Genomic DNA, 13,303 nt, shown 5'->3' on the forward strand with positions numbered 1-13,303 from the left:
TAATCAAAAGAGATAAAGATGGTCATTTCATATTCATCACAGGAGAAATCCATCAACACAAAGTCTCAGTTCTGAACATCTATGCCCCTAATGCAAAGTCACCCACATTCGTAAAAGAAACACTTCTGAAACTGAAAGCTCATATAAAACCTCACACACTTATAGTGGGAGACTTCCAATACACCACTCTCAACACTAGACAGGACCACACATCAGAAACTCAACAAAGAAACAAAAGAATTAACAGAAGTTATGTCTCAACTGGGGCTAACAGACATCTATAGAACATTCCATCCAAAGACAAAAGAATATACCTTCTTCTCTGCTCCACATGGAACCTTCTCTAAAATCGACCACATACTAGGAGACATAACAAACCTCAACAGATACAAGAGAATAGGAATAGTCCCCTGTATCTTATCGGACCACCATGCTTTAAAATTGGAATTCAACAACAACACAAATAGCAGAAAACCTGCAAACTCATGAAAACTTAACAATGTGCAATTGCACCACTCCTGGGTCAAAGAAGAAATAAAAAAAGAAATTAAAGACTTTCTAATATTCAACGAGAATGAGGATACAACATACCCGAACTTATGGGACACCTTGAAAGCAGTGCTACGAGGGAAGTTCATTGCACTAAGTGCCCATATGAAGAAAACAGAGGATAGTCACATAAATGAATTAACAGACCAACTGAAAACCTTAGAACAGAGAGAAGCGAATTCACCCCGCAGGAGCAGACGCCAGGAAATAATCAACTTGAGGGCTGAAATCAACAAAATAGAAACCAGGAAAACAATACAAAAAATCAATGCAACAAAGAGTTGGTTTTTTGAGAAAATCAACAAGATAGATAAACCTTTATCCAAATTAATGAAAAAGCAGAGACAGAACATGCAAATTAACAAAATCAGAAACGAAATGGGGAACATAACAACAGACACAGAGGAAATCCTGTCAATTTTCAGGTCATACTTTGAAAATCTGTATTCCACAAAAATTGAAAATTCAAAGGAAATGGACAAGTTTCTGGATAACTATCACTTACCAAAATTAAATCAAGAACAGACAAACAACTTAAATAGGCCTATAACCCGAAATGAAATAGAAGCAGTCATCGAAAGCCTTCTAACGAAAAAAAGTCCAGGGCCAGATGGATTCAGCGCAGAATTCTACCAGACATTCAAGGAAGAACTAATACCACTACTCCTCAAACTGTTCCACAAGATAGAAACAGAAGGTTTATTGCCAAACTCTTTTTATGAGGCCACAATAACTTTGGTACCCAAACCTCACAAAGACACAACTAAGAAAGAAAACTACAGACCAATATCCCTGATGAACATCGATGCAAAAATACTCAATAAAATAATGGCAAACCGAATTCAAAAATACATCAGAGAAATCATCCACCATGATCAAGTAGGCTTCATACCTGGATTGCAGGGATGGTTTAACATACGAAAATCTATCAACGTGATCCACCATATAAACAAACTGAAAAAGAAAAACCATATGATTATCTCCCTAGATGCTGAAAAAGCCTTCGATAAAATTCAACACCCTTTCATGATAAAGGTATTAGAGAGGTCAGGGATAACAGGAACATACCTAAACATAATAAGAGCAATATACAGCAAACCAACTGCCAACATCAAACTGAATGGAGAGAAACTTAAGCCAATTCCTCTAAAATCAGGAACAAGACAAGGCTGTCCTCTCTCTCCATATCTCTTCAATATCGTACTAGAAGTTCTAGCTAATGCTATAAGACAACAAAAGGAGATCAAGGGCATCCAAATTGGAAAGGAAGAAGTCAAACTGTCTCTATTTGCAGATGATATGATAGTTTACATAAGCGACCCAATAAACTCTACCAGGGAACTCCTACAGCTGATAAACACCTTCAGCAAACTAGCAGGATACAAGATAAACTCAAAAAAAAATCAGTAGCCCTATTTTTTTCAGACGACAAAGAGGCAGAGAAAGAAATCAGAGAAACATCACCCTTTACAATAGCCACAAGCAACATAAAGTATCTTGGTGTAACGCTTACCAAACAAGTAAAAGATCTATATAATAAGAACTTTGTGACTCTAAAGAAAGAAATTAAAGAAGATACCAGAAAATGGAAAGACCTCCCATGCTCTTGGTTAGGTAGGAAAAATGGCAATCTTACCAAAAGCAATCTACAGATTCAATGCAATCCCCATTAAAATCCCACCACAATTCTTCACCAACCTTGAAAGGATAATAATCAACTTTATATGGAAAAACAAAAGACCCAGGATAGCCAAAACAACCCTATACAATAAAAGAACTTCAGGAGGCATCACCATTCCTGACTTTAAGCTCTACTACAGAGCTATAGTTCTGAAAATAGCCTGGTATTGGCATAAAAATAGACAGGTAGACCAATGGAATCGAATTGAAAATCCTGATATTAATCCACGCACCTATGAACACCTGATTTTTGACAAAACAGCTAAAATTATACAATGGGGCAAAGACAGCATCTTCAACAAATGGTGCTGGCACAATTGGATGAGGGTGTGTAGAACACTGCAGATAGACCCATGTCTGTCGCCATGCACAAAACTCAAGTCCAAATGGATCAAAGACCTCAACATCAATCCAGCCACATTGAACCTCTTAGAAGAGAAAGTAGGAGGTACCCTTGAACAAATTGGTATAGGAGACTGCTTCTTGAACATAACTCCAGGGGCACAGACACTGAAAGAAACAATTAATAAATGGGACCTCTTCAAACTTAGAAGCTTCTGTAAGGCAAAGGACACAGTTGACAAGACCAAACGGCAGCCCACTGACTGGGAAAAGATTTTCACTAATCCTATATCCGACAAAGGGCTGATCTCCAAAATATACAAAGAACTCAAGAAACTAGTCAACAAAACACCAAATAACCCTATTAAAAAATGGGGTACAGAACTGAAGAAAGAATTCTCAATGGAGGAAATCAAAAAGGCTGAAAGACACTTAAGAAAATGCTCCACATCCTTAGCTATCAGGGAAATGCAAATCAAAACAACTTTGAGATACCATCTTACCCCTGCCAGAATGGCTAAAATTAGAAACACCAGTGATGACTTATGTTGGAGAGGATGTGGAGAAAGGGGAACACTCCTCCACTGCTGGTGGGAGTGCAAACTCATACAGCCATTTTGGAGATCAGTATGGCGGTTCCTCAGGAAAATGGGAATTAGTTTACCACAGGACCCGGCAATCCCCCTCTTAGGCATATACCCAAAGGATTCACATCCATGCAACAAAGACATCTGATCAACTATGTTCATAGCAGCACTATTTGTAATAGCAAGAACCTGGAAGCAACCTAGATGCCCTTCAATTGAAGAATGGTTAATGAAGATGTGGCACATCTACACAATGGAATACTACTCTGCAGAAAAAAATAATGGTATCTTGAAATTCGCAGGCAAGTGGATGGCACTTGAAGAAACCATCCTGAATGAGGTAACCCAGTCACAAAAAGAGAAACACAGTATGTACTCACTCATATATGGATTTTAGAACTAGATCAAATGATCACCAGCCTATAATTCACATCACCAGAGGAACTAGGATACAAGTTGTATTCTAAGAGATTCATATAAAGTCCCTCACAGAACTGAGAAGGGACAAGTCCCCCAGACCTCAGGTAAAGTGGGGGAGGACAGCTAATGGAGAGAGAAGTAGGAGAAAATGAGAGGGAGGAGAGGAAGGCATGTGCGACCAGGAGGATTGAGCCTGGTTAGGAATGGAAAATAGGAAAGAGGAGAGAGAGGGAGACAGAGAGAGAGAACATAAAGAGGGAGCCAATATTGGTTTGAAGATAAAGTTGAACACAAAGAAAGGTCGAGGGAACTACAAGACTGCTCCCAACTAACAATCTCAGCTTCCGTGGAAAGGCTATCATAAATGCCCTTCCCGGAGAGTGAGATCAACAACTAACTTCTCCATGGAGTCCTCAACTAATGCCTGTTGAAAACAGGAGCAAACACCCATACATAAACACTGAGTCGAACTAGAACCCAGAAGCAGATGGAGAGGACAAGACCATGCGGTAGAAGTACATAGAGACAGCTTACCTGAACAAGGAGGAGCTAAGGGCCACTAGACTGATAGCTGGGAAGCCAACAGGGGACTGACTCGGACCCCCCTGAATATGGGTCTCAGCCAGAAGGTCTGAGCAGTGGAGCCAGGATGTATCCCTGGTGCACAAAAGGACTTTGCAAACATATCCCCCATGGAGGGATAACTGCCTTATTCTAGAGATAGGAGAGAAGCCCTAGTCCCTACTTCACAGGACCTGTCAGATCTACATGACCCCAATTGGATGGCATTCCCCTACATATGGTATTGTGGTGGGGGTTTGGGAGGGGAGGGTGTTTAGAGTGCATGGGAGAGGGTAGAGAGGGCAAAAGGGAGGGAGGGCTGGAAGGGAGGGAGGGAGGGAGGGAGGGAGGGAGAGGGAACTGGGATCGACATGTAAAATAATAAATTAAAAAAAAAACGCTTTGACTCGAAAATTTAAGTTGAAGAACAAGTTACTGGGGAAAAGTATTTCTATTTTTGTTTCCACAGAAAATGAAAAGATGTGGATTCCTTCCAGACTAATGTGGTTTGATCACACCAGACCGCCTGAAACAGAGTACAAGCTGATCCTACATTCCAAACAGCTGGACAAAACAGCCCTACAGACTACAGCGAGGATATCTGAATCTTCTTCGAATCCCCCAAGACAGCGCCCCTTACCAGCAGGAAGTAGTTTGGAAAGAACGACGCCCAAATTCCCAAATATTGTGTATAAATGTTTGTCTTCATTTAATTGGACTTTGTTATATAAAATTAAATAAAAAAATAAAAAAAAGACATGATGTGAGTTATAATAAATTGACTACACAAGAAGTATGAGATTCTGAACTAAATTAAATCAGATATTGAAACATTAAAGACATTGGCAGAATGCCAAGCAATAACGCTTGCGGTTTGCTATAAGCAATGACACTGTTTGTTAAGATACAGTTGTTCTTCATAAAATGTTATTTATTTTAATATAGGACTTTTTTATTATTATTTAACACAATTTAATTTCTTAGCTATATTTCCTTATTCTTTCTCTCCCTTTAAAGTTTTTTGAGATGGGGTTTCTCTGTGTCACCCTAGCTGTTCTGGAACTTGTTCTGTAGACCAGGCTGACTTTAAACTTAGATATCTACCTGCCTCTGCCTCCCAAGTGCAAGGACTAAGTATATGTGCCACCATACCCAGACTTATTTTTCTCTTTTTAACAATTTCATATACACATATACTATGTTTTGTGAATCCAGTCTCCCTCTCCTTCTGAACCCTTTTTTCTTACCAATTAGTTCTCCTAATTTCATGACTTCTTTTTTTTTTGAGCTGTTAAGTTTACTTAGCAAAAGAAACAATCAACAGTCTGAGAAGAAGCCCACAAAGTAGGAGATAGTCTTTGCCAGCTATGAATCTGAAAGAGAATTTATATCCAGAACATATAAAGAACTCAAAAAATAGTCACAAAAACAAATAACCCAGTCAAAAAATGAACCTAAGACCCAAACAGAGTATTCTCAAAAGAAAAAAAAGTGGCTAAGAAATATCACAACATTTGTTAAATCTCCTTAGCAATTAGGGAAATGCAAATCAAAACAACATTGAAATTTCATCTCACAGTGAGAATGGCAATGAATCAAACAACCAACAACAAATGCTGGAAGGAATGTGGGAAAAACAAATGCTCATTCACTTTTAATTGGATTGCAAGCTGGTCCAATCACTCTGTAATTCAGTGTGGAGAAGTCTCAAAAATCTAAAAATAAGTCTATCATGTGACTCAGTTATACCACCCCCCTTGACATATGCCCAAAGGACATTCTACTCCACAGATACTTGCTCAGGCATGCTCATTGCTGCCAGTGATTGGATAATAAAAATGGGTACACATACACTATGGGATTTATATAGCTGTATATATATAGTCAAGAACTTTACAGGTAAATGGATGCATAGTTTAAATGAAGTTTTTCCATTCTGGGCTAACAATACTTCCCCCAAGTCCATCTAACAAAAAACCCACCATCAGGTATGATGTTGAGTTTTTGAGTTGTTGGTCAGCATTATACAAGAGACTCTCAAAGTATACAACCTATTACAACCACCCTTGGTTCCCTCTAGTAGAGGGTAAGTCCCTATTGCTGAAGACACCAAGTACTTCCGACACAGGGCCCTGAGCTCTCTGAACAACAACTAACCTGAAAGCATCCTCCTTGAAGACTAGCTTTCATGGTACCAAAAGTCATCATGCAAGCCTCTATAGGAAGGAAGCAACCAACAGCCCTACCCAGCTATTACACCTATGAGCCGCAACAATGACCAGCATGTCATGATAATCCTACAGGGACAATAGTGGCATGCATACCTAAAAGGTAACCAACATGTCTCAAATTAGACTTAAGGCCCCTCAACAAGAGGACTATCTTTCCAGGTACTGGAAACCTAGGCAACTACCCGGAACTAGTTAAGTCATGAATCTTAGAAGAGAACCAAAACTACTACTTTACTAAACCTGCATAATCCCTAACTACACTCTAAATATTTGTCCTTATTCCTACAGATGAATGTAGTTCTCGATCCTCATCAGGTTTACTTCTCTTTGCAACATATAGTGACCATTACAGAAAACCATAATCAAAGCCCAGAGTTGTGGAACTCAGTCCAAATGGATGCATTACAGTACAACTCCACCAACTGTCTCCAAGATCATTGCAGTAGAGAGGGTGGAAAAATAGTAAGAGCTAGAGAAACAAGGAGTTTGTTGTGAGATTATGCCTCCTAGTAATGTCAGAAATTACACCCATAAAGTCTCACCAACATGATAGCCTAAATATGAACAGAGCAAGAAAAACAACCAACATTAGGCACACTAATGTGGATGGAGGAAATCCTAAAAGAACTCAGCTCTATACAAAGAACAATAGGCAAGTAAGAAAGGTCAGTGTGGAAGAAATATTTTCTGTTTTTATTTACATACATATTTCTCTGTGTGTTTGTGAACATGAATGGAGTGCTTACAGAGGACCGAAGAGGGTGATGGATGCCCTGGATTTGGAGTTTCAGGCAGTTGTGAGCCTTTCATCATGGATGCTGAGAAACAAACTAGGGTTCTCTGCCTAGCAGTATCCACTGCTAACCACTAAGCAACCTCTCTAGTGCCAGAAAAACAATTTTAAAATTTACATGGAACCATGAAAGCTCCGATATAGTCAATGAAATATTGAACAAAGATAGTAATGCTAGCACTGTTACCGTACCTGACTTCCTGTTATTCCACAGCCATAGTAATAAAAAACACAAGGTACTGACACAAAAACAGACACATGGATAATTTTAATTTGACAGGGTGCATAGATACAGTCCCATGAAACTATAATGTCTTAGTTTTTTTTAGCATTGCTCTCATAAAACACTCTGACAAAAACTTCTTAAGGGAGAAAAGGTTTATTTTAGATAATGAAAATGTCATACATAAACAATGGAATAAAATGCCATACATAAACAATGGCATAAAAACAAAATCATGTATTCTCAGGGAAATGGATTGAAGTGAAAAATATTATATTGAGTGAGACAATCCAGGTCCAGAAAGACAAACACTGTTTGTTCTTTCTCATATGTCGCTTCTCATTTCAAAATTTCAAATAGTTATATTTCTATGTTTACATTATAGTGAGATTTAATAGAGAAGCCACTCTGGAAATGAGCTATTAGTTCCCTCCCTGCTGTCTAACATACACAGTACCAGAAGGTGCTATGCATGCTCCAGTTAAAAAAAAAAAAACAAAAACAAAAACTCATCAACAATCTTACTTAAATAGTATGTTACAATATTGTGTTTACAAGCAAGGTAAGCTTATTCAAACTGGGAGCCATAAAGTGACCACAGGTGATATAACTGCAATATAATTATGTTTTCTAGACTTGAAGTTAAATTCTTGACATTCTAAGGTATGAAGAAGTCATGGAGAGGAGCTAAGAATTGGCACTGTAAGAGGTCAGGAGAGGCTGTTGATGAAGGTGCAGCCTCAGTGGCAGTTGAAGAACCAGGAGTGAAGGGGTCATGCAAAGAGGTTGAGGCTTGGCACCATGAAGAGAGCCTATGATTTCAGCCAGATTGCAATAAAAGACCCCAGCATTTTGGAGATGCCAGTACAAAGGGTTGACCAAAGACTGAAACCCCTCCAGGCCTACAACTTCAGGAACAGACTTCAGCTTTACCAGAACACAGACTGGATCTAGGCACTCCAGCCCCCCCCCCCCCCGCAGCTGTACTGGATGGCTGGTCCTAGGGACCCGAGGCAAGACCAAATCCAGGGACCACAGGCTTCGCCTCTCCCCTAGGTTCCATATCTTTGTCTAAAACTTCAGAAGATTTTGGCTTTACCAGAGGCCAGAAGACCAGAGAGGAAAGAGAAACCAAGGACCCAACAAAGACAAATGCAGGAAACCAATAACTAGACCTATACTCGTCCCAAATCCAGATGCCTAAATGCTAGTGTAAGAACACACTCAATAAAATACAGAGCAATATGACATCACCAGAGCCTAGATATCCTACAACAGCAAGACATTAACAATCCAACATAACTGAAGCACAAGAAGAAAACCAAAAAAATTACTTTATAAAGATTATAGAGGTCCTTTAAAAGGGTATGAAAAAAAATCCCTTGAAGCATTTGATGAAAAGACAAACAAAATATCGGAAAATACGAATGAACCCCTCAAAAGAAAGCCAAGAAAATACAAACAAACAGATGAAGAAAATGAAAATAGAAGCAATAAAGAAAACACAAACAGAAGGACTCTTAGAAATGTAAAATCAGGGTAAGCGAACAGGAACTACAGATGCAAGTATCACCAGCAGAATACAAGAGATGGAACAAACATTGTAGACATTGAAGACATGACAGAGTAAATAGATTTCATCAATCAAAGAAAATGTTAAATATAAAAAATTCCTAACACAAGAAATCTGGGATACCATTAAAAGACCAAACCTAAGAATAATCAATAATGCAGAAATAGGGGGCACCTAAGTTCTGTGGAGTTGCTGAGGCTGGCCTGGTCGGTCTGTCAAGCGCTGTGAGCTGTCCGCTCCTCCCCACTCCTGGCAACCCAGCCCTGCACTGGGGCCGCTAGCCATGGCCCCACCGCTCTGGATGTAGCACTGACGGGGGCCAGTGGAGTGTGCCATGTCCAGAGGGACAGACCCCAAGATGTGCCTGGAGCAGCTGCCGCATCCATCTGAAGGTGCGCTATAGCGGGGACATCCTTATCACCAGCGTGAATTCCATGACAACAATCAAGGACCAGGACCTCTGTGAGGAAGTGTGAGACATGTGACCTGCACCAGCAGCACCTGCTCACCCTCAAGTGGGTGGACAATGAAGGTGACCTTTGTTCTGTGCCCTCACAGATGGAGCCAGAGGAGGCCTTCCACCTGGCCTGTCAGGGCAGGGATGAGGTGTTCATCATTCATGATTTCCCAAGCATCCCAGAACAACCAGGCATCAAATCTATCTACCCTCGAACTACACTGCCCCAGAAATCCTACGAGGAGGAGAGCACGGGTTCAGCGTGGACTGGTGGGCGCTGGGAATCCTCCTGTTTGAGATGATGGCTGGGTGCTCCCCGTTTGATACCATCACAGACAATTCTGACAAGGACACTGAAGAATACCTTTTCCAAGTTATCCTGGAAAAGCCAATTCGGATCCCACACTTCCTGTCTGTCGAGGCTTTACAAGTCTTGAAAGGATTTTTAAATAAGGATCCCAAAAAGAGGCGTGGCTGCCGGCCGCAGTCTGGGTTTTCCGACATCAAGACCCATGCCTTCTTCCGCAGCAAAGACTGGGACCTGCTGGAAAAGAAGCAGGCCCTGCGTCCCTTCCAGCCCCAGATCACAGATGACTACGGCCTGAATAACTTCGATACGCAGTTCACCAGCGAGCTGTGCAGTTGACTCCAGACGACAATGAGGACGTCATAAATAGGATCGACCAGTCTGAGTTTGAAGGCTTTGAGTACATCAACCCACTTCTGCTCTCGGCTGAGGAGTCCATGTGAGGTCATGGGCATCTCTGCTATGAACACACCTGCCTGTGAATGACCCTATCCCTTTACCCTTAACCACAGCATATGCACTCCAGTCTGGGCACGAGGCTTAGAGCAGCCAGGGAGGGATGCTGGCCACCGAGACTGCAGAAAGCACATCCAACAGGCACTTCTGGACAGAGCAGCCTCTGTGTCCAGGCCCTAGAGCCCAGCTTTGTGCTGGAGGAATCACTTCCTATGCCCATAGCAGCCCTACCAGAGAGCAAGACAGTCACAGCTTTGTGAAGGTACACATTTTCCAACCAGACAGAACTCAATACACTGACCCGCTCCAGAAAAGTTAGCGGGTAATGCCCTGAGGGATAAAATGTACCAATGATGTCGAAAAATGCAGAAATATATATCTTAATATATGTCTTATCAAAGGCAATTTCAGCTTCACTCAATCCTCAACTGATTCTAACCCCATTCATCACAGAAATATAAAAGGTAATCTTAAAATTCATTTGGAAGCATGAAGGATCTCAGTCAGTGCAATTCTGAGCAAAACTCAATCAATAAGGCAAAATACCATACTTGATTTTAAAGCATATTACAGAGCAATAGTAACACAAAGAGCATAAGGATCCATATATTAAAGCATGAATCTTCAGCTACTTCACTTTCACAAAATTTCCAGAAACAATCAGTGTTTTCCAAAATGGTCCTTTTTTAAAGGCTTGGTAAAACTAGCAGTAAATAATTCTAGGCCTGGAAAATTTTAGTTGGAAAACATTTTTGTTAATGGTCCAATCTCACTGTTACAGATCTGCTTAATTATTTCATCTTGGTTTAATTTTGATAGGTCATATGAATCTAGAAGCTTATACATTGCTTTTAAATTTAGTAGGGTATTGTGTTTCTAAGGTATGTCCTTATGATTTTCAGGATTTCACTGATGTTTATCATAGTAGCTCCTTTTTATCTCTTAGTTTATTAAATTTGATCTTTTCTATATTTCTTTTATTTAATTTTGCTGAGGATTTTTTTATATTGTTTATCTTTTGAGGGAACTCTTTGTTTCACTGATTTGCAAATTTTATTGAAAGTTATTTAATTTCCATCTTGATGTTAATTATTTCTTTCATTCTACTTACTTGGTGTTTAATTTGTTCTTGTTTTTCCAAAGACCTAAGGTATTATTTGTGTGAGGTTGCTGTGATTTGGCCCTTATAGCTGTAACTTCCTTCTTAGACTGGTTTCATTGTCTCCTAAAGATTCAGGGTTGCTTTTAAATTTATCCTTTATTAGAATGAATTGATCTTCTTTCTATTTGATTTCTAGATTTCCATTTGATCTTTCTATTTGATTTCTATTTGAAATATAGTTTGTCATATAATAGTATGGTCCCATCTGCTTGATCCAATTTGTTGGAATACATTTTTCATCTTTTTACCCTAAGGTAGTGTCTGTCTTACATGTTGAAGTATGCTTCTTGGAGGAAGCAGGTTGATAAATTGCATTTCTTATCCCAGTGGAATTCTCTTAGTTGGAGAATTGAGACCACTAATGTTCAATGTTGCTAATTGTATTAATTCCATCATTTTGTTGATTCTGTAGTGATTGGTCTTTTCCTTTATATTCATTTGCTTAATTGCTCTTTTAATGCTCTTGATTTTTTTCCCTGTAGTCTCTTGGATGTGCTTCTTTTAAGTCTAAAGAATTCCTTCAGCCTAATTTTGTTATGAAATATTTTCCCCTCAATAATCATGGATATTTAATATATTTTATTAGTTCTTTGATAGTTTCATATGTGTTTTTATTATATTATTGCTCCATCCCCCAACTCTTTCCAGATCTCCCCCTCTTTCCATCCCAACCTACTTTGTGTTTTTTTCCCTCCAACAAGACCAATTTGTGCTGCCCAAATATTCCTGAGTGTGTGGTCTTCCACTACAGTACTGTAGATCTATCAGGGGCTATACTCCTATAGAAAACTGATTTATCAGGGGCCACACTCCTATAGAAAACTGATCCTCCTACTAGCATTTAACAACTTCTAATAGCTCCTCTGCTAGAGGTGGAATTTTGTGAACAGCTCCTCTCACTGTACTGGGATTGGTCTGGCTTGTGCATGCTGTGATAAATTATGTGACTTCATGTGCAAAGCTGCACTGTTGTACTCAAAAGACAGTTTCCTTACAGTCATCCACTGCCTCTGACCTCTGTATTCTTTCTGCCTCCTTTACAGCAATGATCCATGAGCCTTTGCAGGAGAAGATGTGATATGTGTGTTCCATTTATGGCTGAAAATTATGCAACCTCTTATTCTCTGTACATTGGTCAGCTGAGGGCCTCTGTGTTAATCATCATCTATTGAAGTTTTTCTGATCAGAGTTACAATATGCCTTAATCCAGGGATTAATCAGATTAATCCTTATACCATTATGGGTTAGTGCAATATTATGTGGATTTAATAGAGTAATAGTAGGTTCTCTTTTAGGGTCTATGGTCTATTTAGTCATACATTCTCGGCCCAGTATTGGTGCTGGGTACGGGTTCCATCTTTTGTACTGGAAATGCAATCAGAAAGTGGTTGATTACTCTTAGACTTTTGTACCAGTGGGCATATCTTGCCCAGCCAGTCATTACTGCAGCTCCCAGAACTCACAGTTAGGTAAGATTAATAATTGCTTTTCTCCTTCAGCAGACTGCATAGCAACTTCCTGCACTATGCAATCTAGCCAGTAGGGATGAAGACTCCAGGTAAGTGTCAGTTTGATTTCTCTATGTTCTATGATTCAAATGTATGGTATCTGCAGCAATGGGATCTTCATGTCAAGTGATGGAGGGTAGTCAAGAACACTGGAAATTATCTTTAATGCTTGGGGACCTTTGGTACCTCAGAGGCCAACAATTCAAAAAAATTAACACATTCCTAGGAATGAGCCTTTTATTTGTTAGTCTCTGGTGTCAGGTGTAGCCATTGTCACTCTGTTATAGGACAACTCCATTTTAACTCTTTTCATGCACGTGTACAAATATATTTTAGGAAGTGTCTATGGTAGTGTTTCCATACTGCTTTTTAGAAAAGTCTTTACTATTATTTATTCCTCTCAGTTTCCCTCTTCTGCTGTACCTTCACCTCCTCGTATCAGGCTTTTACTTTT

General features: G+C 39.6%; 1 pseudogene; it reads left to right on the forward strand.

Moving 5' to 3' along the window:
* The first annotated feature begins 8,187 nt into the window (after window positions 1-8,187).
* LOC127217987 (protein kinase C zeta type-like) lies at window positions 8,188-10,166 on the forward strand (annotated as a pseudogene).
* The last annotated feature ends 3,137 nt before the right edge of the window (window positions 10,167-13,303 follow it).

This window comes from Phodopus roborovskii, unplaced genomic scaffold, assembly GCF_943737965.1.
Source record: "Phodopus roborovskii unplaced genomic scaffold, PHOROB, whole genome shotgun sequence".
NCBI classification, from domain to species: Eukaryota; Metazoa; Chordata; class Mammalia; order Rodentia; family Cricetidae; genus Phodopus; species Phodopus roborovskii.